The sequence below is a fragment of the Moschus berezovskii genome, chromosome 27, assembly GCF_049115385.1.
Source record: "Moschus berezovskii isolate FMDL1 chromosome 27, NW_MosBer_1.0, whole genome shotgun sequence".
Classification (NCBI taxonomy): Eukaryota; Metazoa; Chordata; class Mammalia; order Artiodactyla; family Moschidae; genus Moschus; species Moschus berezovskii.
In genome coordinates this window covers 27974270-27998228 of record NC_142486.1, presented here as the reverse complement: position 1 = coordinate 27998228, position 23959 = coordinate 27974270, and the positions used below count along the sequence as shown (strand labels likewise).

At 44.4% G+C, this 23959-nt stretch overlaps 1 pseudogene; it reads right to left on the bottom strand.

The window, feature by feature from the left end:
• Nucleotides 1-8724: 8724 nt before the first annotated feature.
• Nucleotides 8725-22292, bottom strand: LOC148773681 (transforming protein RhoA-like; annotated as a pseudogene).
• Between the last annotated feature and the right edge of the window lie 1667 nt (nt 22293-23959).

Genomic DNA, 23959 nt, shown 5'->3' with positions numbered 1-23959 from the left:
CAGTACTTTAACCACCAGATGTGAAGAGCCAACTCATTGAAAATCACCCTGAAGTTGGGAAAAATTGAGGGCAGGAGGAGAAGGGGGCATCAGAGGATGATATGGTTGGATGACATCCCTGACTCAATGGACATGAGTTTGAGCAAACTCCAGGAGATAGTGAACGACAGGGAAGCTTAGTGTGCTGCAGTCCATGGAGCAGCAAAAAGTCAGACACGATTTATTGACTGAACAACAACAATGGTTGTTTACTCAAGAGAAATAAAAACTGATGTCCACACAAAACCCAGTACGCAATAATAGCAGATTTATTCACAAGTGCCCCAACTACAAATGACTCAATGTCTTCCAACTGGTGATGGATATTAACTAACTGTGGTATATCTGTATCATGGAATATAACTCAGAAATAAAAACAAACCAAACACTGATATACATAACAATATGGATGAATCTAAAATGCATTGTGCCTAGTGAGAGCAACAGGCTCAAAGGCTGCATCCTGTAAGATTTCATTTGGACGACATTTTGGAAAAGCAACAGAAAGCAAATCAGTGGTTGCCAGGATCTGGGGATGATTGAAGGAGATGATTATGTACAAAAATGCACTAGGGAGACTTTTGGAGTAATGGAACTGTTCTACATCTCGATTGTGACTACAAGATTGTATATAGTTTGGTGCAAACCAACACAGTATTGTAAAGCAATTATCCTTCAATTAAAAATAAATAAAATTTAAAAGATTGTATATGTTTATCAAAATAGAGTTGTACACTGCTGCCTTGGAGGTACACTAGACTTCCAATCAAATTGACTTTTAAAAAATCACTAGAAATAACAATATCATCAGAAAGGGGAATCAGTTCAGTTCAGTCACTCAGTCGTGTCCGACTCTTTGCGACCCCATAGACTGCAGCACTCCAGGCCTCCTTGGCCATCACCAACTCCTGGAGTTTACCCAGACTCACGTCCATTGAGTTGGTGATGCCATCCAACCATCTCATCCTCTATTGTCCCCTTCTCTTTCCACCTTCAGTCGTTCCCAAAACCAGGGTTTTTTTCCAGTGAGTCGGTTCTTCTCATCAGGTGGCCAAAGTATTGGAGTTTCAGCTTCAGCATCAGTCCTTCCAATGAATATTCGGGACTTATTTCCTTTAGGATTGACTGCTTGTATCTCCTTGCAGTCCAAAGGACTCTCAAGGGTCTTCTCCAAGACCACAGTTCAAAAGCATCAATTTTTCAGCGCTCAACTTTCTTTATAGTCCAACTCTAGCCTAGAAAATCCCTTGGATGGAGGAGCCTGGTAGGCTGCAGTCCATGGGGTCTCTAAGGGTCGGACATGACTGAGCGACTTCACTTTCACTTTTGACTTTCACACATTGGAGAAGGAAATGGCAACCCACTCTAGTGTTCTTGCCTGGAGAATCCCAGGGATGGGGGAGCCTGGTGGGCTTTCATCTATGGGGTCACACAGAGTCGGACATGACTGAAGTGACTTAGCAGCAGCAGCAGCATCCATACATGACAACTGGAAAAACCATAGCTTTGACTAGATGGATCTTTGTTGGCAAAGTAATGTCTCTGCTTTTTAGTATGCTGTCTAGGCTGGTCATAGCTTTTCTTCCAAGGAGTAAGCATCTTTTAATTTCATGTCTGCAGTCACCATCTGCAGTGATTTTGGAGCCCCCCAAAATAAAGTCTGACACTGTTTCCACTGTTTCCCCATCTATTTGCCATGAGGTAATGGGAGCAGATGCCATGATCTTAGTTTTCTGAATGTTGAGTTTTAAGTCAACTTTTTCACTCACCTCTTTCAATTTCATCAAGATTCTTTTAAAATCTTTGCTTTCTGCCATAAGGGTGGTGTCATCTGCATATCAAGGTTATTGATATTTCTCCCAGCAATCTTGATTCCAGCTTGTGCTTCTTCCAGCCCAGTGTTTCTCATGATGTACTCTGCATATAAGTTAAATAAGCAGGGTGACAATATACAGCCTTGACATACTCCTTTCCCTAATTGGAACCAGACTTTTGTTCTATGTCCGGTTCTAACTGTTGCTTCCTGACCTGCATACAGATTTTTCAAGAGACAGATCAGGTGGTCTGCTATTTTCCACAGTTTATTGTGATCCACATAGTCAAAGGCTTTGGCATAGTCAATAAAGCAGAAATAGATGCTTTTCTGGAACTCTCTTGCTTTTTTGATGATCCAGTGGACGTTGGCGACTTGATCTCTGGTTCCTCTGCCTTTTCTAAATACTGCTTGAACATCTGGAAGTTCACGGTTCACATACTGTTGAAGCCTGGCTTGGAGAATTTTGAGCATTACTTTACTAGCATGTGAGATGAATGCAATTGTGTGGTAGTTTGAGTATCCTTTGGCATTGCCTTTCTTTGGGATTGGAATGAAGACTGAATTTTCCAGTCCTGTGGCCACTGCTGTGTTTTCCAAATTTGGGCTTGGAGTACAGAAAGAAGCAGGGCAAAGGCTAATAGAGTTTTGCCAAGAGAACCCTCTGGTCATAGCAAACACACTCTTCCAACAGCACAAAAGAAGACTCTACACGTGGACATCACCAGATGGTCAACACCGAAATCAGATTGATTATATTCTTTGCAGCCAAAGATGGAGAAGCTCTATACAGTCAGCAAAAACAAGACCAGGAGCTGACTGTGGCCCAAATCATGAACTCCTTATTGCCAAATTCAGACTTATATTGAAGAAAGTAGGGAAAACCACTAAACCATTCAGGTATGACTTAAATCAAATCCCTTATCATTATATAGTGGAAGTGAGAAATAGATTCAAAGGATTAGATCTGATAGACAGAGTGCCTGATGAACTATGAACTTCAAGTTCATGACATTGTACAGGAGACAGGGATCAAGGCCATCCCCAAGAAAAAGAAATACAAAAAAGCAAAATGGCTGTCTGAGGCGGCCTTACCAATAGCTGTGAAAAGAAGAGAAGCGAAAAGCAAAGGAGAAAAGGAAAGATATACCCATTTGAATGTAGAGTTCCAAAGAATAGCAAGGAGAGATATGAAAGCCTTCCTCAGCGATCAATGCAAAGAAATAGAGGAAATCAATAGAATGGGAAAGACTAGAGATTTCTTCAAGAAAATTCGAGATACCAAGAGAGCATTTCATGCAAAGATGGGCACAATAAAGGACAGAAATGGTATGGACCTAACAGAAGCAGAAGATATTAAGAAGAGGTGGCAAGAATACACAGAAGAACTGTACAAAAAAGATCTTCACGACCAAGATAATCACGATGGTGTGATCACTCACCTAAAGCCAGACATCCTGGAGTGCGAAGTCAAGTGGGCCTTAGGAAGCATCACTATGAACAAAACTAGAGGAGGTGATGGAATTCCAGTTGAGCTATTTCAAATCCTGAAAGATGATGCTGTGAAGGTGCTGCACTCAATATGCCAGCAAATTTGGAAAACTCATCAGTGTCCACAGGACTGGGAAAGGTCAGTTTTCATTCCAGTCCCAAAGAAAGTAAGGGGAATGGTTAAGTAAATTAAGGTAAATGGAATACCAAGCAGTCATTCCAAAGAGGGAGCTCTAAGCATATGTATTTAATTATCAGTAAGATGCAGAGATAGAAATTTTTAAGAGCATGATCCAGGAGATAGTATGTAGTAAATCACCAGTGATTTAAAGAAAGGTATCCTGTGTCATCCTATTCACATAGAAACTGAGGTTTAGATGGTTTACTTAACTTTCAGGTAGATGGCAGAATCAGAACGACCTCCAGTCCACCAACCCCTGCTCAATTATTTTCAGTTATCCTGAATAGGAGGCACTCCCTCCCTGCCACCCCCTTGCCCCTCTCCCCTTACCACTGGACCTTTGCTTATGCCCTTCCCTTGGCTCAAAAAGTTCCTCCTTCCCTCTCTCCTCTCTCTCTAGTTGATTTCTACTCATTCTCCAGATCTCAGTTTAAATCTCTTTCCTTCCTAAACGTTCAGTAGGCTAGGTTTCTCTTCTCAAATCTATTTTTTTGGGGTGGGAGGGGACGAGAAAAGGGAAGGATGTAGAGAGAAGGCTTTCAAGTAGAGACAGAGGCTTAAGGTCATGCCACTTTTATTTTTTAATTTTTGTATATTTATTTACTTATTTTTTATTTTTGGTTGCTCTGGGTCCTCATTGCTGTGCATGAGCTTTCTCTAGTTGCGGCGAGCGAGAGTTACTCTCTAGTTGCAGGGCACGAGCTTCTCACTGCAGTGGCTTTTCTTGTGGAGCCCAGGCTCAATCATAGTTGCTCCAGGGCATGTGGGCTCTTCCCAGACCAGGGATTGAACTGGTGTCCCCTGCATTGGCAGGCGGATTCTTAACCACTGGATCACCAGGGAAGTCCATGTCCCCTTCTTGAGGCCAGACCACTTCTAGTGCCTGGTTCATGCTGGAGTATCAAGCTCCAACCTCTGCAACCCAACTTGGGACAATTCTGCGGAATCCTGTCAACTTCACAGCTTGCTGAGTGGTAGGCTGAGGACTTTCAGGAACCCAACTTCCCCCTCCCTCTCCCCATCTTCCTCCCTAGGTGTTGATCCCAAGTGCCCTTCCTAATCAACTTCCTAGTAAACTGGCTCTCAGAGAAACTGCCACTAAACCCCAGAGAACAGTGATAGATCTGAGTGCCCTTGGTCTCCTGCTGCTGCTGATGCTAAGTCGCTTCATTTGTGTCTGACTCTGTGCAACCCCCATAGACGGCAGCCCACCAGGCTCCGCTGCCCCTGGGATTCTCCAGGCATAAACACTGGAGTGGGTTGCCATTTCATTCTCCTATGCATGAAAGTGAAAAATGAAAGTGAAGTTGCTCAGTCGTGTCCGACTCCTAGCGGCCCCATGGACTGTAGCCCACCAGGCTCCTCTGCCCATGGGATTTTCCAGACAAGAGTACTGGAGTGGGGTGCCATTGCCTTCTCCTTTGGTCCCCTACCTTCCCACATTCTCTGATGACTCCTCACTCAGCAATTCCGGAGTTTAGGGCGTTCCCTGCATTGCACCTGGAGAGCAGTAGGTGACACTCATCCTCAGAACTCCCCAGAATTCCCCCACCCACACCATCACTGTGGCAGTTCCACCTACACAGCCTGGACTGAGACTCTTTGTTCCATATCTGGTGCCCTAGCTGGACTGCTTTGCAGGACAGAAACCTTGCCTATGTTTCTCCTTTCTGGTAGAATAATGTTTGTAGAATGGTTGAATGAATGAAGTCCTGCAAGACTGCTCATTTTACAAATGAAACAGTTTCAGAGAAGTAACTGATCCAGAGAAACTGACTCTGAGTGGTGGAACCTGAATGCAGCCCAGCCCACCTCTTCCAGAGGGACTGAAGTGAAGTGAAATTGCTGTTGTGTCCAACTCTTTGCGATCCCATGGACGGTTGCCTACCAGGCTCCTCTGTCCATGGGATTTTCCAGGCAAGAGTGCTGGAGTGAGTTGCCATTTCCTTCTCCAGGGGATCTTCCCAGGGATCGAACCTGGGTCTCCTGCATTGCAGACAGACGCTTTACCCTCTGAGCCACCAGGGAAGCCACCAGAGGGACTAAGAACATGGAAACTATGGAGATCAGAGGTCCTGTTTCTCACTGTGGCGTATACATAGTTCTCACATTGGAACGTTGCCATGTATGAGATTTTAAAATGGAATTTGGTGAGTGTGAGATGAGGCAGTGGCAAGTAACATCAGTCCTTTAGAGGAAGTAAAAGAGACCTGTTAGGTAAAATGACATTCCCATGCCACTGTCAACAGGACATTTTTGGAGGAATGAGTGATAAATTACCCAATGCTTTGTTTACCAAAAGGATTTAGGATTAAGGAATTCTTGAAGTAATTCTTGCTGTCATGCTCTATCAGAGGATCTCAACTGGATCAAAGTTGCAGGTTGAGTTCCAAAGATTAAGTGTCAGGACTTCCTTGGTGGTCCAGTGGCTAAGATGCCAAGCTCCCAAAACAAGAGGCCTAGGTTCAATCCCTGATCAGGGAGCTAAATCCCACACACCACAACTAAGAGTTCACATGCCACAACAAAGATCAAAGATACCGCATGCTGCAACTAAGACCCGGCACAGTCTAATAGATACAAATAAATATTTAAAAAGAAGAGTTTAGTGCCCCGAAACAAGGTTTAGTTACCTACTCCCTGGTAGGGTGCCTTTTCTTAGGAAATGCAGGAAAGGCTGTCTAGAGAACGGGACTGAGGTGGGAAGCACAGATGGAATTTTACAAATTGGAGGCAGCTACTTTATAGAAACACAGACAAGTCAAGGCAACTTTTGAAAATAGGACTTGCCTGCACATAAGCCATTCACAGCCCCAAAGACTATGGCATCTGAACCTAAGCTGCTGAGTCAAAGGGATGGGTCTGAATTCTGGGGGCATTAAAATTCTTTTCTGACTTATAAAGGAGTAAAACAGCTACTGTCTTTATCTGCAATATTTTTGCACCAGGCACAGTGCTAAAAATAGAAGTGGCTGTTATTTTTCAAATACTAAACTCTTCTGGACCGTTGAGACATTTTCTGTGTATCATATAATTGAATCCTCACATTATCCCAGGAGGTAAGTACTGTTGTTATCGTGATTGAAAGAGATGAGGAAACCAAGGCTTTAGGAGGCCAAGTGACTTGCCTGGGTCAGACAGCTGGACCAAGACTTGACTGTTCAGTCTGATGCAAAGTCCAAGTGTTGCCAAACAATGTTTGTGTGCTTGAAGCACAGTAGGGCCAATAAACCAAAACACTGGAGTTCAGTGAGCCAAATGAGGCTCGTGCTCAAAAACCTTGAATTCCCCAATGGTTTGGGGGAGAAGTTTTATTGGGGAAATTTGGGGTGAGGGCTGCAGGATGTATGACTTTCTTCTGATTGGTTGCTGGTGAGGTAACAGGGCAGTGCTCCAGGAATCTTGTGTCTGTCCTTGAATTACTATCCTCCACCTGTGTGGGGGCCATAGTTCTGCAGAACTCATAGATATTGTTGCATATATTTCTTGAGGAGGAACCAGAACCCTGCCCCAAGGCTTCACTAATATTTCTTGGCGGTTCCTCCTGTGTTTCTGTATTCCCTCCTTTCCCAGATTAGCAACTGTTTGAAAAGATCTAAGAAATGACCAAAGCAGGCTGTTTATAGACCCTTTAAAACAAAGAAACAAGTTAAGGTTACACACTTTCAAGCTTTTTGTTAATATTTGTGGAGAAGATTTTTAAGATTCGTATTTGTTCTTGACAGATACAGGCTTCCCTAGTGACACACTTGGTAAAGAATCTGCCTGGGATGCAGGAGACCCAGGTTCAGTCCCTGAGGGTGGTGGGGATGGGCAAGATTTCCTGGAGAAGAGAATGGCAACCCACTCCAGTATTCTTGCCTGGAGAATCTTGGAGAGGAGCCTGGCGGGCTACTACTGTCCATGGAGTTGCAAAGAATTGGCACAGGAGATGACTTTGACAAGTACTGCTGCTGCTGCTAAGTTGCTTCAGTCGTGTCCGACTCTGTGCGACCCCATAGACGGCAGCCCACCAGGCTCTGACGTCCCTGGGATTCTCCAGGCAAGAATACTGGAGTGGGCCACCATTTCCTTCTCCAACTGACCCTCAAACAACACAGGTTTGAAATGCACAGGTCCGTGTCCTGGATGGGACCACACGATCTGTGGTTGGCTGAATCCGTGGATGGGAAACTGCAGGTGCTGAGGGATGAGTGTAAAGTTATACATGGATTTTCGGTTTCATGGAGGGTTGGTGCTCCAAATCCCCACATTGTTCAAGGGTCAACTGTAATCTTAAGGAGGCTGTGATCTAGAATTTGGGCAAGAGAGCCCTTTCAGCAGTTTGTATTTTTAAAAGACCTCAAAAATAAAGTAGGGAATTCCCTGGCAATTCAGTGGTTAGGTCTTGGCACTTTCACTACCATGGACCTGGATTCAGTGCCTGGTTGAGGAACTAAGATCCAGCAGGCTGGGCAGCACACCATAAATAAACGAAATAGACGCACTCTTCAGTTGGCTTCCCTCATAGCTCAGTTGGTAAAGAGTCCACCTGCAATGCAGGAGACCCCGGTTCGATTCCTGGGTAGGGAAGATCCACTGGAGAAGCGATAGGCTACCCACTCCAGTATTCTTGGGCTTCCCTGGTGGCTCAGATGGTAAAGAATCCGCCTGCAATGCAGGAGACCTGGGTTCGATCCCTGGGTTGGGAAGTTCCCCTGGAGAAGGGAAAGGCTACCTACTCCAGTATTCTGACCTGGAGAATTCCATAGACTACAGTCCATGGGGTTGCAAAGAGTCAGACACAACTGAGCGACTTTCACTCACTCAGTCTCAAGCAAGTGTGGGCATGGTTTTAGATACCACCTGGGTATTTATATTTCGAAGACATGGTTTGGCTTACATCTTCAAGGGATATAGAGACAATGCAAGTATCCTCCTAGGCATTTTGGAGTGTAATTGTCTATAATCAGAAGTCTAGAGTAATTATTATTAATGTTTTTCCTTGTTTCTGAGTGTACAATCAACCTCAGGCCAATTCACTTTACAGGAGACAGCCTCTAATATCATATCTATCTAATCTCGACTGTCAGCCTTCAGGTGAGCTATTTCCTGGTCATTTGCAGGAAGGCCTAGGAAAAGTTCTGGTGATCTGTTTCCTTTGTGAAGGGGAAGTGGGTTTCAACCAGGGGTCCATAGATCCAAAAGATCTTCTAAAGGATCAGGGACAGGCTGTGAGGACAAGAAGTGTGTAAGAGGAGGGGATAGGGGATTTAGGTCAGGTTTGGTTTTTAATTTGTCCTAAAGACTCTTGAGAGTCCCTTGTACCGCAAGGAGATCCAATCGATCCTGGGTGTTCATTGGAAGGACTGATGCTAAAGCTGAAACTGCAATACTTTGGCCACCTCATGCGACGAGTTGACTCACTGGATAAGACTCTGATGCTGGGAAAGGTTGGGGGCGGGAGGAGAAGGGGATGACAGAGAATGAGATGGCTGGATGGCATCACCGACTCTGTGGACATGAGTTTGAGTGAACTCCGGGAGTTGGTGATGGACAGGGAGGCCTGGCGTGCTGTGATTCATGGGGTCACGGAGAGTCGGACACGACTGAGCGACTGAACTGAACTGAAATTTAATTTCTGTTCTTTCACCTTATGAAGAGAGTCCCAAAGGCTGGCCATTATATTTCTTTGTATCCAATTTTTAGTGTGTTTTTTTTTCCCCCATGGGTACCAATGAGAATATTGTTTTAAGAGGAAAAAAATTTCAATTTAGAAGTTTTTGCTATTCAAAAGATTCATTGTCTGGTGAGCAAGGTTTTCTTAATAGCAACTCAACCCAATAAGCCTTTTATGGCTTCATGATGGATGCAAGAAGAGCGCAAAAGATAGAGGTTTCACAAGACCCAGGAAGTTCATTCCCTCAAGGAGAGTGCAGAAGATAGAGGTGTCACAAGATGCAGGAAGTTCATTCCCAAAGAGACTCTGAGAAAGCAAAGCAAAATCTCAGCCAGGCAAGGTGACATCTCTCGCCATCACCCTGTTGTATTGGCTCTTGACAACACTCTTACAAATGCATCCCTGGTACCCTTGCAACTCTGATTTTCCACCTAGGACAGCACTGCAGAGTTCTAGTTATCTACACAGTCTCTGTTAAAATGCAGACCTGGGTGTAAATGCATGATAGTCACATGGCCTTGGGCAAATTGCTCTACTTCTCTGAACCTTAATTTTCTCATCCCTAGAAAGGAAACGAATAATATACCCCCTTCCTGGAATGTTGGCTACAAATTAGCTAATGCATGATAAGCACTCAGCACAGATTTTTAGAAAACTGTCTTAATTCTTTAGTAATTGGAAAAAAATCAACTAATACAGAAAAAATGTTTAATCAGCTGGAGAGGTGAGAGACACTGGGTGACCCCCAAGAGAACTGGAGGCTCCTCTGGGAGAAAACCTGGGAAGGGTGAGAAGGAGCATTGTGGACCAGAACAAGCCCCCTCCACCCACGTGAGACAGGTTATGCCACCTTCTGAGATGCTCAAGTGCCTCAGGTATGAAACCAAATTCCAGTTCTCTTAGCCTAGCTCTGGGGAGGAGATACTGGGATGTGCAGGGAGGAATGTGGGTGATATGGCCATCTTTTACTAGAGGAACTGACTTTATTTTCAAATACACTTTCTCACAAACAAACACAAACAAACCAAGACACTTTCAACAGGGATGACAAATATCAGTACCTATTATACCAGAAAAAAAAAAACCTACATCTAGTCTCGGGTAGATTTATTTATTTGGAGTAACCTACATTCCGTGGCAGTAATTACACAGTAATTATAACTAACATGAAACCATAGAGTTGTAACTTTCCACAACTGCATGGACTTGGGCCTTTCTGGCTGAGTACATCTTCAAAAAACAGGATGCCCACCACAGAGCTAGGCCAATGAAATCTGTAAAGGAGTAAACCTCTGAAATAGTGACTCAGAATACCTTACAGCTGACAGATGACAAGCAGGACATGTTAGTTATAAAGCAGTTGTAACTATTTCATAGTTCTATACACTTATATTTATTATATATATAATAGTTATATATATGTTATATATATTTTTCCAGTAGTTGTGTATGGATGTGAGAGTTGGACTATAAAGAAAGCTGAGTACCGAAGAATTGATGCTTTTAAACTGTGGTATTGGAGAAGACTCTTGAGAGTCTCTTGGACTGCAAGGAAATCAAACCAGTCCATCCTAAAGGAAGTCAGTCCTGAATATTCACTGGAAGGACTGATGTTGAAGCTGAAGCTTCAATCCTTTGGCCACCTGATGCGAAGAACTGACTCATTGGAAAAGACCCTGATGCTGGGAAAGATTGAAGGCAGGAGGAGAAGGGGACGACAGAGGATGAGATGGTTGGATGACATCCCTGACTCGATGGACATGAGTTTGAGCAAGCTTCAGGAGTTGGCGATGGACAGGGAAGCCTGGTGTGCTGCAGTTCATGGGGTTGCAAAAGGTTGGACATGACTGAGCAACAGAACTGAACTGAACTGAACTGATAGTTATAACTTGAACCAGTGCCTGGTGTGTCAGATGGGTAGAGGAGGAAATGGCAACCCACTCCAGTATTCTTGCCTGGAGAATCCCATGGACAGAGGAGCCTGGTGGGCTACACTCTATGGGGTCAGTGTCATATGGGAAAGTAGAGGGGCCCTGGCAGGTCAGGTGGTTTGGATAAGCATGGTTGAGTTCTAAACACTGATAGCAAGATGACTTCTGATGTGTAATCTTAGATAAATGTTACAGGTAAATGAAAAAGGCCAGTAATCATTAACTAAGATTAATAAACAGCACTAAAATCTTTACTGCATGAGGACTGTGCTCTGCAGCACAGTTTCCCAAGACAAAGCACCCAGATGTTTTCTTTCTTTTTTGTTTCTGAAAATACCCACGGCACGTGGAATCCAGTTCCCCTACCAGAAATTGAACTGGTGGTGCCCCTTGCATTGGAAGCACGGATTGTCAACCACTGGACCGCCAGGGAAGGCCCAGATTTTTTCTTCTTTTCTCTGGCTTGCAGAGCTGCTCTCACACCCATTTCAGAAATCTTCCTCCCTCCATCTTTGCTCTTCGCTGCACACCCCATGTATCTCAAGGCACCAATCCTGTTTGCCATGCTTTTGTCTTGCTCTCGTTTTCCCGACTCCTGCTGTATCTTGGTTGGCTCCCAGTTACTGCACTCATCTTTCCAGAGATCCTTCTTCCCTCAAGCAGGATAATGGGTCCATCGGAACAGAAATGCTTGGCTTCTGGAGTGCATTTTTCTGAGATGTTTTTCTGATGAATATCTGATGTTTCCTGATAAATGTCTTTTTATCAGGGCTGCCAACAGAGAGATATATCAGTACAACATCAGCATCCAGGTGGGAGAGGGGCCTCAGGTGGTCAGTCTCTTCCTGCCCACCTGGGTCCCATAAAGCCACGTCTACCTGCTTTCTACCCAGCTTGATATCTGCCACATGGTTCTCAAATACCATGAGTGCACATGCTTCTGGGAACCGGTCCTTGCTAAACACAGCGCCAGGGCACACTGGCCAATGGGGAAGACAGCAATTAATCAAATATTTAATTACAAGCTGAATAGGTACTATAACAACAGCAGCAAAAACAGAATGTAACAGAGACAACAGGGGCCACGCCCTGGACTGGGGAGGTGGTTAGGGAATGCTTCTGTCTCAGACATTCTGGAACACTCTATCCTAAAACCTAGCAACTTAAAACAACTGCAGTCATTTATTTTGCCCACAAAGCTGCAATTTGGGTGGAATTCAACGTGGCCACCAAGTCTGGGCTCCACATGGCATCATCTGGGGCAGCTTGACTGGGATGGGATAGTACAGGTTTTTTCCTAAGGATATAAATTACATACTAAACAATCCACCATTTCAAACTAAACAGCTGAGAGGTTTTTGGTATATTCATAAGGTTGTACAGCCATCATCACTACCTAATTCCGGGACATTCTCATTTCCCTAAAAAGAAATCCTGTACTCATTGGCAGTCACTTCCCAATGCTTCCCTCTCCCCAGCCCCAGGCAATCACTACTCTACTTTGTGTAGTCAATGAAAATAATCAATGAATAATCTATAATAATAACAGACATGAACTGGGACAAACTTCAGGAGATGGTGAGGGTCAGGGAGGTGTGGAGTGCTGCAGGTCATGGTGTTGCAAAGAGTTGGACACAGCTGGGTGACTCAACAACAACAATAAGAAAAGAGTTTTATTTGAGCCAAACTGAGCACCAGTCTGGAAGCCTGATTCCCAGATGACTCTGAGAAACTGCTCCAGAGAAGCGTGGCTTCCAGGACAGTTTTGTATTGTGTCAGAACAAAGAACATTAAACAAGTCAGGGATGCATCTCAAGGAAAAAAGAAACACATAAATCTGCACTATACAGTGAGTCAGCATGACCTTGGCATCTGGGAAGGCAGTCTTATCATCAAAGGAGGACAAGCATTGGCATCCCAAGAAGAGAGGAATTTAATCTTTATTTTTAAAATAGACATTCTTTTTTTTTAATCACAAATAATGCTTTAATTATTTAGCTTCTTACAGTACTCATATAACAGAAACTGACAAATCCATGTTGTTGTTGTTTAGTTGCTAAGTCACGTCTGACTCTTTCGCGACCCCATGGACTGTAGCCTGCCAGGCTCCTCTGTCCATGAGATTTCCCAGGTAAGAATACTGGAGTGGGTTGCTATTTCCTTCTCCATACCATGAACATTCTTTAGTTTTGGTCAACATGTCCTTTTCTCTAGTAATTAAAGCAGATGTACAATGTATGTTTGATAGGCCACAAGCAGACTAAAATGTTAACATGAAATTCAGGTTAACTCATAAACTGGGGGATTGGGAATGACATATACACACTACTGTATTTAAAATAGATAACAGGTAAGGATCTACTGTATAACACAGAGAACTCTACTCAATATTCTGCAATGACCTATATGGGAAAAGAATCTCAAAAATAGGGGATATATGTATAACCGAGTCTTTGCTGTACACCCGAAATGAACACAACATTGTAAATCAACTATACTGCAATAAAAATAAAAAAAAAGAAACTTCAAGTTAACATGTATAAACCAGAATGACCTCTGTATATCTCAGTATATGACAATTTCTCATCGCTGATTCTGTAGATACTCATAATTGGACATTTCATATAAATGGAAGAATCCAAAACGTGGCCTTCGGTGTCTGGATTTTGTCCCTTGATGCTGTCAAGGTTCTGGAGGATTCCCTTGAAGATGGCTGATTCACCTGGCCTGCTCGTTGGTGCTAGCTGACAGCTGGGAGTTAAGTGAGGGATTTGGGCCGGGGATCCTAGCTCCTCTCTGTCAGAGCCCTTTTGCTTCCTTATGGCATGACAACTGGGTTCTAAGAGTGAATGTCCCAAGAGAATCAGGAAGACTTTTCATGTTTTGTGACTAAATTTGAAAGTCATGTAGTGTCACTTTGATACTTGTCTTGTTACCATCAAAATCTTGGCTTTCTCTCCTCACCAAAGCCAAATAAAAACATTCGGAGACAGAGTTTGGAGGAAATAGAAAGATGGCTTTGATCCTCATCTGGCCAAGGGGAGAACACTGCAGGCTAGTGCCTCGAGAACTGTGCCCCGCTCCATGGGGAATCTGAGGGGATCATATAAATGGGACTCAGAGTCTGGGGTAAGTGATAAGGAGCAAAGTAAGAAAGATGTCGCATTCTTCTTTTTGAATTGTTTCCAAACAGTCATAGCTGATGTCAGGAAACACGGTAATTGGGTCTGGCAGTCCCATAGCCTGGTTATTATTTACATTTGTCTCTGGTTTATTGTACTCCAGCATTTGTGTCTGAAATCCAAAAAGCTACAAGGAGTGGTGTGCAAAGGGAGCTCAGAGAAGGTAAGCACCAGGTCCAGGATGTAATTCAGTTCAGTTCAGTTCAGTCGCTCAGTCGTGTCCAACTCTTTGCAACCCCATGAACTGCAGCACTCCAGACCTCCCTGTCCATCACCAACTCCCAGAGTTCACTCAAGCCCATGTCCACAGAGTCGGTGATGGCATCCAACCATCTCATCCTCTGTTGTCCCCTTCTCCTGCCTTCAATCTTTCCCAGCATCAGGGTCTTTTCCAATGAGTCAGTTCTTTGCATCAGGTGGCCAAAGTATTAGAGTAAAACTAGGGAGGCTTCCCTGGTGGATCAGTGGTAATGAATCTGCCTGCCAATGCAGAGACACGGGTTCAATCCCTGGTCCAGTAAGCTCCCACATGCCATGGAGCAACTAAGCCTATGTACTACAACTATTGAGTCCATGTGCCTGGAGCCTGTGCTCTGCAACAAGAGAAATTATCACAATGAGAAGCCTACACACCGCAACAGAGAATAGCCCCAGCACACTGCAAATGAGAGAGAGGCCCATGCAGCAACGAAGACCCAGCATAGCCAAACATAAGTGAATAAAAAGTATTTTAAAGTAAAACTAAGGGTGATTTGCTCTTTCAGGCACGTCAGTGCTTGTTCTCTGGCCTGGTCACTGCTCCCTTTTTGTTGCTGGACTTGAGTCTCATTGACCCTGCCTGGGTCACATGTCCATTCCTGAGCCATTCACTGAGGCAGGTGGGGGTGTGTGGAATGTCCTCAGTGGCCAGAACTGGGTCTTGAGTCCACCCCTGTGGCCCCACTAAAAGGGGCAGGTGGGGGAGTACACTGTCCCCCAGTGGTCCTAATTGGATGTTGTTGTTCTCAGGACATGGGAAAAAGAAAAAAACCTCTCATTCCTCTTTTGTCCTTTTCACTGCGACAGTCTCAAGCTCACCTGGATTCAAGGGAAAGGGTTACAGACCAGATTTTTCAATGACCGGGTTGTCAGAGGCCCCTTGCAAGAAGAGTGTGTGCCATGGAAGACGTTAACGGTGGCCATATATGGATAATAACTGCCACAGCTTCCCTGAGGAAGTGTGATGTTTGAACTGAGAGCTGAAAGGTAGGTAGGTGTTAGCCAGGCACAGCGGTGGAAGAACATTCCAGGAACGTGGAATGACATTTAGAAAGGCAGAGGTGCAGCACCGAGCGCATTTGAGGAAGAGAAAGCAGATCCAAGTAACAGAGGCAGAGAGAAGAGAGACACAAAATGAATCTGAAGGGGCTGTTCATACAGGACTTCGTTTGTCCTCTGCTTTAAGTGATGCTGTTTCTGCTCAGCTTCCCTTGTCTGTTCTTCCAGAAGAGACAGCATCCTAAAGTACCAACAGGGTACAGTTTACTCCCCCACCCGACCCTTTCAGTAGGGCTGGAAGGGTGGACTCAAGACCCAGTTCTGGCCAATGGGGACATGCCACACACCCCCACCTGCCTCAGTGATTGGCTCAGGAATGGACATGTGACTCAGGCAGGGCCAATGAGACTCAAGTCCAAAGCATTCCTGGGGTGACTGACAAGGGATGCACTCTGTTTCTGGGGTTGCTGGGTAGGATATAGCTGGAAGTGCCCGTGTCATCTTCGACTCTGAGTAAGAAGAAACTGATTGAGAATGACATTGATAACCTAAAATCAGCCAGTTTTATCAGCAAAACAGGTTTATCTGGGAAAAGCAAAAAACTGAACTTGAACCGTGAACTTCCAGATGTTCAAGATGGTTTTAGAAAAGGCAGAGGAATCAGAGATCAAATTGCCAACATCCACTGGACCATCGAAAAAGCAAGAGAGTTCCAGAAAACCATCTATTTATGCTTCATTGACTATGCCAAAGCCTTTGACTGTGTGGATCACAATAAACTGTGGAAAATTCTTCAAAAGATGGGCATACCAGACCACCTGACCTGCCTCTTGAGAAATCTGTATGCAGGTCAGGAAGCAACAGTTAGAACTGGACATGGAACAACAGACTGTTTCCAAATAGGAAAAGGAGTACGTCAAGGCTGTATATTGTCACCCTGCTTATTTAACTTACATGCAGAGTACATCATGAGAAACACTGGGCTGGAAGAAGCACAAGCTGGAATCAAGATTGCTGGGAGAAATATCAATAACCTCAGATATGCAGATGACACCACCCTTATGGCAGAAAGTGAAGAACTAAAGAGCCTCTTGATGAAAGTGAAAGAGGAAAGTGAAAAAGCTGGCTTGAAGCTCAACATTCAGAAAACTAAGATCATGGCATCTAGTCCCATCACTTTGTTGCAAATAGATGGGGAAACAATGACAGAGTTTATTTTCTTGGACTCCAAAATCACTGTAAATGGTGACTGCAGCCATGAAATTAAAAGACGCTTACTCCTTGGAAGGAAAGTTATGACTAACCTAGATAGCATATTAAAAAGCAAAGACATTACTTTGCCAACCAAGGTCCGTCTAGTCAAGGCTATGGTTTTTCCAGTTGTCATGTATGGATGTGAAAGTTTGACTATAAAGAAAGCTGAGTGCCAAAGAACTGATACTTTTGAACTGTGGTGTTGGAGAAGACTCTGGAGAGTCCCTTGGCCTGCAAGGAGATCCAACCAGTCCCATCTAAAGGAGATCAGTCCTGGGTGTTCATTGGAAGGACTGATGTTGAAGCTGAAACACCAATACTTTGGCCACCTGATGCAAAGAGCTGACTCATTTGAAAAGACCCTGATGCTGGGAAAGATTGAGGGTGGGAGGAGAAAGGGGACAACAGAGGATGAGATGGTTGGCTGGCATCACCGACTCAATGGACAGGGTTTGGGTAGACTCCGGGAGTTGGTGATTTGACAGGGAGGCCTGGCATGCTGCGGTTCATGCAGTCGCAAAGAGTCGGACACAACTGAGTGACTGAACTGAACTGAACTGAACTTCAAGACTTGGAATCTATGGCAAACCACAGGCATGTCCGGAGAACAAAGGAAGCAAGCCTGCTTTTATAGGGGAAAGGTGGGGGCGGGGGGCGGGGTGGTTGGGAGGTGCTGTTCTAAATGAAATTCATTGGAGGGAAGTAGGTGGCAATGACCCCTCATTGGCTGAACTGTGATGTTTCCCATTGGCTGGACTTTCACTGAGCAAGGGGATATGCTTCCCTTGGGCTAGTAAAGTACTTGCTTTTCCTATCTGGGAGTGCAAGGATGTACCCTTTTCCTATGGGGCAGGGAAATGAAGGTCAGTGCATGTAGAAAATGGCAGCCTACTTCAGTATTCTTGCCTGGAGAATCCCGTGGACGGGGAGACTTGTGGGCTGCTGTCCATGCGGTCGCACAGAGTCAGACATGATTGAAGCAACTTAGCATGCATGCAAGCATTGGAGAAGGAAATGGCAACCCACTCCAGTGTTCTTGCCTGGAGAATACCAGGGATGGAGGAGCCTGATGGGCTGCCATCTATGGGGTCGCACAGAGTTGGACATGACTGAAGCGACTTAGCAGCAGCAGCAGTGTGTAAATGAAGGTCAGTGTATGCAAATAATGGTGAGTGGTAATATGTGAGAATTTCCTTTGCAGGTCATTACCACCTCTAATTTTAGTTGAGGTTTCCTTTATTAGTTTTCAACATGAACAAACAGAAAAGCAGTACCTAATGATGTGTGCCTGTTAAGTCGCTTAGTCCTGTCGAAATTTTTGCGACTCCATAGACTGTAGCCCACCAGGTTCCTCTGTCTGTGGAATTCTCCAGACAAGAATACTGGAGGGGGTTTCCATTTCCTTCTCCAGGGGATCTTCCCAACCCAGGGATTGAACTTGCATCTCTTATGTCCCCTGAATTGCAGATGGGTTCTTTACTGCTAGCACCACCTGGGAAGCCCATGAGCTTCTGGACCACGATTAAAGCCAGATCTTCCACTGGGCATTTTTTCTTTTCTTTCTTTTCTTTTTTTTTTCCTGGCGTGCCATGCAGCATGCAGGATCTTAGTTCCTGACCAAGGATGGAACCTGTGCTTCCTGCAATGGAAGCTGGAAGTCTTAACCACTGGACCTCCAGGGAACTCCCACCATTGGACATTTTCTATACAAGTCAATACTTTTTGGTTTAAGGCGATTTTAACTTTAATCACTTGCAACCAAAAGTCCTGTTTACATTCAGTTAGGATTTTGGTTGTCCTGCTGCTTGCCCTTCCTGGAGTGCGCCAGTACTTCATTTGGCCTCTTCCTGAACCTTGTGTTTGTGATCAATAATTTTTTTTTATTGCTTCTCCGTCTGAATGAGAAATTAAATTTGTTTGAGATTCAGAGAAGTTCTTCAGAATATTTATAAGAAGAGTCGTACACAACATGTATACATTTTCCTTCTTGAGTAAAAATAATATGTATTAAAGCCAATTGTCTTGTTGTCTGTGGTCAATCAAATAGGAAATACATGACAGTTTATGGGGCTGTTTAAAATGTCCAAATATTATGTCCCTGAAGGTTTTGTCTAGATTAAAGATCTCCCTCAGTCCTTTTCAGAGGACAGATGTATCTTGAGCATATTTGGGCAGATTTTTGCAGAGTAAATTGGAGAATATGTCAAATCAGCAGCTATCTGTCTGATTTATTTTGAACCCACTTCTTACTCCCTCCACTAAAATCAAAGAAAAAAATCCTCCTGGTTGATGAGACTTTAAAAATCGGAGTGAAGTTGATTTAAAGTACTGTGCTAATTTCAAGTTACAGCAGTGACTCTGTTTTGTATGTATATAATTTTTCCAATTCTTTTCCCTTATATGTGCAGATGTGCTAAATCACTTCAGTCGTGTCCGACTCTTTGTGACCCCATGGACTGTAACCTGCCAGGCTCCTCTGTCCATGAGATTTTCCAGGCAAGAACACTAGAGAGGGTTGCCATTTCCTTCTCCAAGGGATCCTCTCAAACCAGGGATTGAACCTGGGTCTTCTGTATTGTGGGCAGATTCTTTACTGGCTGAGCCACAAAGGAAGTATTTTGAATAATGGTATTGTAAACATTTGTGTACATGTTAGTGTTTTGAATACCTGTTTTCAATTCTCAGGCACACATGGAGGCATTCTCTGTTTACCTTTTTGAAGAACTGTCAAATTTTTTCTTATTTAAAAAAATATTTTTTGTGACATGCCTCATGGGATTCTAGTTCCACAACCAGGGATTGAACCCAGGCTCTTGGCAGTGAGAGTGTAGAGTCTTAATCACTGGACTGCAAGGGAATTCCCTGTTTTCCATAGAGGCTACACTATTTTACATTCCATCAGCAAGATGTGTTTGTGCTCCGATTTCACAGCCTGGTCAAAGAGAATGTTGTTATTTTCCATTCATTTATATTATAGTTGTCCTAGTGAGTTCAGTTCAGTTTAGTCACTCAGTCATGTCTGACTGTTTGTTTTTGCATGGACTGCAGCACGACAGGCTTCCCTGCACATCACCAACTCCCGGAGCTTGCTCAAACCCATGTCCATCGAGTCGGTGATGCCATCCAACCATCTCATCCTCTGTCGTCCCCTTCCCCTCCTGCCCCCAATCCCTCCCAGAATCAGGGTCTTTTCAAATGAGTCAGCTTTTCGCATCAGGTGGCCAAAGTATTGGAGTTTCAGCTTCAACATCAGTCCTTCCAATGAAGACTCTTCTCCAACACCACAGTTCAAAAGCATCAATTCTTGGGTGCTCAGCTTTCTTTATAGTCCAACTCTCACATCCATACATGACCACTGGAAAAACTATAGCCTTTACTTTTGTTGAAAACACCCTTCCAGAGCCCACCATTCCAGATCAGCTGACTCAGACTGTCCAAGAATCTCTAATATACTTCTCACAATGATTTTGTTGGGCAGACAGATTACCTTCTGTCACTGGTAGTAAACTTCTTGTCTCCTTCCCCTTCAAATTCCAGGTGCCAGATGAATACGCACAAGATACATCTTCATCTGTTGCTTGTGAGTTATGGAAATAGTCATTCAACAGCGTGATTAAGAAGTAGGACTTAGAAGTTGGTTCTGGGTTTCCATCTTGGCTCTGCCCTTAACCAGCTCCATGGTTTGGAGCATCAGTTTCCTCACCTGGGCAGTGAGAGTTGGATCAGAAGAGAAGGTATGGCCAACTCTCAGGAAGGGACCTGTGGCAGTCGATAATTGAAGTTATTATTATTGGTGGTGGTGGTATGTTTGAAACCTCTCAGCCACAAATGGGCAAATCATCAACCTATCTTTGTCTGTGTTTCCTCCCCTATAGAGCTGGGCTATTGATATACTGTCTTCTAGGATAGTGGTGGGCAATTCGATGGAGGATTAAATGTTCAGAATGCTGCCAGGCACATAGTGAGTATGCAGTGAATGTTAGTACTATTATTTATTCTTTTCTTTATCACTGTGCTCTGGACAAAAAGAACTACTTAGAACAACTTGAATATGCTCCACTGTAGGCTGCTTCCCTGTGTTCTTCTTTGCTGTGCCCTCTGCTTGGTACACCATCCCCCTTTCTTCTGTGTCAAAACCCTAACTGTGTCTCCTCCTGTCCCATCTGCAGTGTCTTTGGTGCCAAGGAAGCCTTTTCTTATCCCCTCAGGGCCTTTATTAATCTCAGAGGGGTACTTATAGAAATCTATTTGTCTCTTCTCCCCTTGAAGGAGCTGCTTTCTCTATTTCAGGTAACCCCTAAACCAGAGCATATCCCATTATCTGTTACCCTAAAAAGGCCAGAGCCATTTTTAGAAGGCTCTAGAGGGATTTCCCTGATGGTCCAGTGGCTTAGACTCTGCACTCTCAATGCAAGGGGCCCAGGGCTTGATCCCTGGTCAGAGAGCTAGATCCCACAGGCTGCAACTAAAGATCCTGTGCGCCACAATTAAGACCCACTGCAATCAAATAAATCCCATGGATGGAGGAGCCTGGTTGGCTGCAGTCCATGGGGTCACTAAGGGTCAGACACGACTGAGCGACTTCACTTTCACTTTTCACTTTCACACATTGGAGAAGGAAATGGCAACCCACTCCAGTGTTCTTGCCTGGAGAATCCCAGGGACGGGGGAGCCTGGTGGGCTGCCGTCTATGGGGTCACACAGAGTCGGACACGACTGAAGTGACTTAGCAGCAGCAGCAGCAGCAATCAAATAAATAAAATAAAAAAAAAATAGAAGACACTAGATAAGGTCTGCTCGGAATCAGGGAGAGCAAGCCACAGATCACTTTGGTACCTCCCATCTGCCTGTTGCTGAAACTCAGAAGAAATGAGCTGGTATGCACCAACTCCTGTGGTTTAAGGAGTTTCTTCTGAGTCACCCCCAGTCTAGGGAGAGATCTTACCACACCAATGGCTTCATCATTGCCTAATGGGGGCCCTTTGGGGCTTTATCATGGACAAGGGAGCTGGGAAGCCTCCTCCGCACAGTGAAACTGATGGAAAGAAACACAATGGGCGGATGGATTGCTACAAAGGCAGGCAGGCAAACAAGACACACAGGCAGGAACCTTCCCTTGGATGAGATGTTTCAGCTTCTTTCTGGGGAGGCAGATAAAACAGTCAGCAGAGCCCAAGCCCTCCCACTCTTCATTTGCAAACTTTTAGGCATCTTCCTTAGATAAGCTTTTTGTGAGCTCTTGTTAAATTTGTGGACTGAAATAAACAATAGCTACTGTCCCTCAGGTCCTACTGGATGCCAGACCCTTCAAAGGTGTTCTCCCACTGAATCTGCCAAGTGACAGGTGTCCCACCCAGCTTCCAGCATTACTCTAATGTCATCTTCTCAGTGAAGCCTACCTGGAACACCCTATCAAGTTACAACCCTCCTCACCTCTATCCCGCACGCCTACGTTCTCAATGTAACCCTCACCACCTTCTAACATGCAGTGTGACTTACTTATTAAATAGGTCCGATTATTGTCTGGTGTTCCTCTCACACTCCACAAGGGGGACCACCATAGGGTGGGTAGGGGGTCTGTCACACAGGCTCATTTGGGGATCCCTAGATGCTGGGCTGGAAGAAGCACAAGCTGGAATCAAGATTGCCGGGAGAAATATCAATAACCTCAGATATACAGATGACACTACCCTTATGGCAGAAAGTGAAGAGGAACTCAAAGGCCTCTTGATGAAAGTGAAAGAGGAGAGTGAAAAGGTTGGCTTGAAGCTCAACATTCAGAAAACGAAGACCATGGCATCTGGTCCCATCACTTCATGGGAAATAGATGGGGAAACAGTGGAAACCATGTCAGACTTTATTTTTTGGGTTCCAAAATCACTGCGGATGCTGATTGCAGCCATGAAATTAAAAGACGCTTACTCCTTGGAAGGAAAGTTATGACCAGCCTAGATAGCATATTAAAAAGCAGAGACATTACTTTGCCAACCAAGGTCCATCTAGTCAAGGCTATGGTTTTTCCCGTGGTCATGTATGGATGTGAGAGTTGGACTGTGAAGAAAGCTGATCACCAAAGAATTGATGCTTTTGAATGTGGTGCTGGAGAAGACTCTTGAGAGTCCCTTGGACTGCAAGGAGATCCAACCAGTCCATTCTAGAGGAGATCAATCCTGGGTATTCATTGGAAGGATTTATGCTAAAGCTGAAACTCCAATACTTTGGCCACCTCATGCGACGAGTTAACTCACTGGAAAAGACTCTGATGCTGGGAGTGATTGGGGGTAGGAGGAGACGGGGACGACAGAGAATGAGGTGGCTGGATGGCATCACCGACTTGATGGACATGAGTTTGAGTGAACTCCGGGAGTTGGTGATGGACAGGGAGGCCTGGCGTGCTGTGGTTCATGGGGTCGCTAAGAGTCGGACATGACTGAGCGACTGAACTGAACTGAAGGGCTTACAACTGGGCTTCCCTGGTAGCTCAGCTGGTAAAGAATCCTCCTGCAATCCGGGAGACTGGGTTTGATCCCTGAGTTAGGAAGATCCCCTGGAGGAGGGCATGGCAACCCACTCCAGTATTCTTGCCTGGAGAATCCCATGGACAGAGGAGCCTGGAGGGCTACAGTCCATGGTGTTGCAAAGAGTTGGACATGACTGAGCGACTAAGCACAGCGTAGCACAGGGCTTACAACAGAGACTGAATCATTAATGCAATGTATGATCCATGAATCATTTATAATCATTCATTTTTTTAAACTTAAAAAAAATTGTGTAGCTTTTTTAAATTGAAGTATAGTTGATTTACTATCCTTACTATAGTTGTGTTTGTTTCAGGTGTACAGCATTAAATGCAATTGGGTGATCCATGAATCATTTATCGTCATTCGTTTATTTTTTTTAATTTAAAAAATTTGTGTATTTCTCCCATCCACGTACTAACCAGGCCCGACCCTGCTTTGCTTCCGAGATCAGACGAGATCGGGCGCGTGCAGGGTGGTATGGCCATAGACTAAAAATTTGTGTATTTCTTATTGAAGTATAGTTGGTTTACAATGTTGTTAGTTTCAAGTGTATAGCACACACACACACACACACATAATCATTTATTTAACCAGTCTATTTCCCTTTTGTTATAATATTATTTCTTTTTAA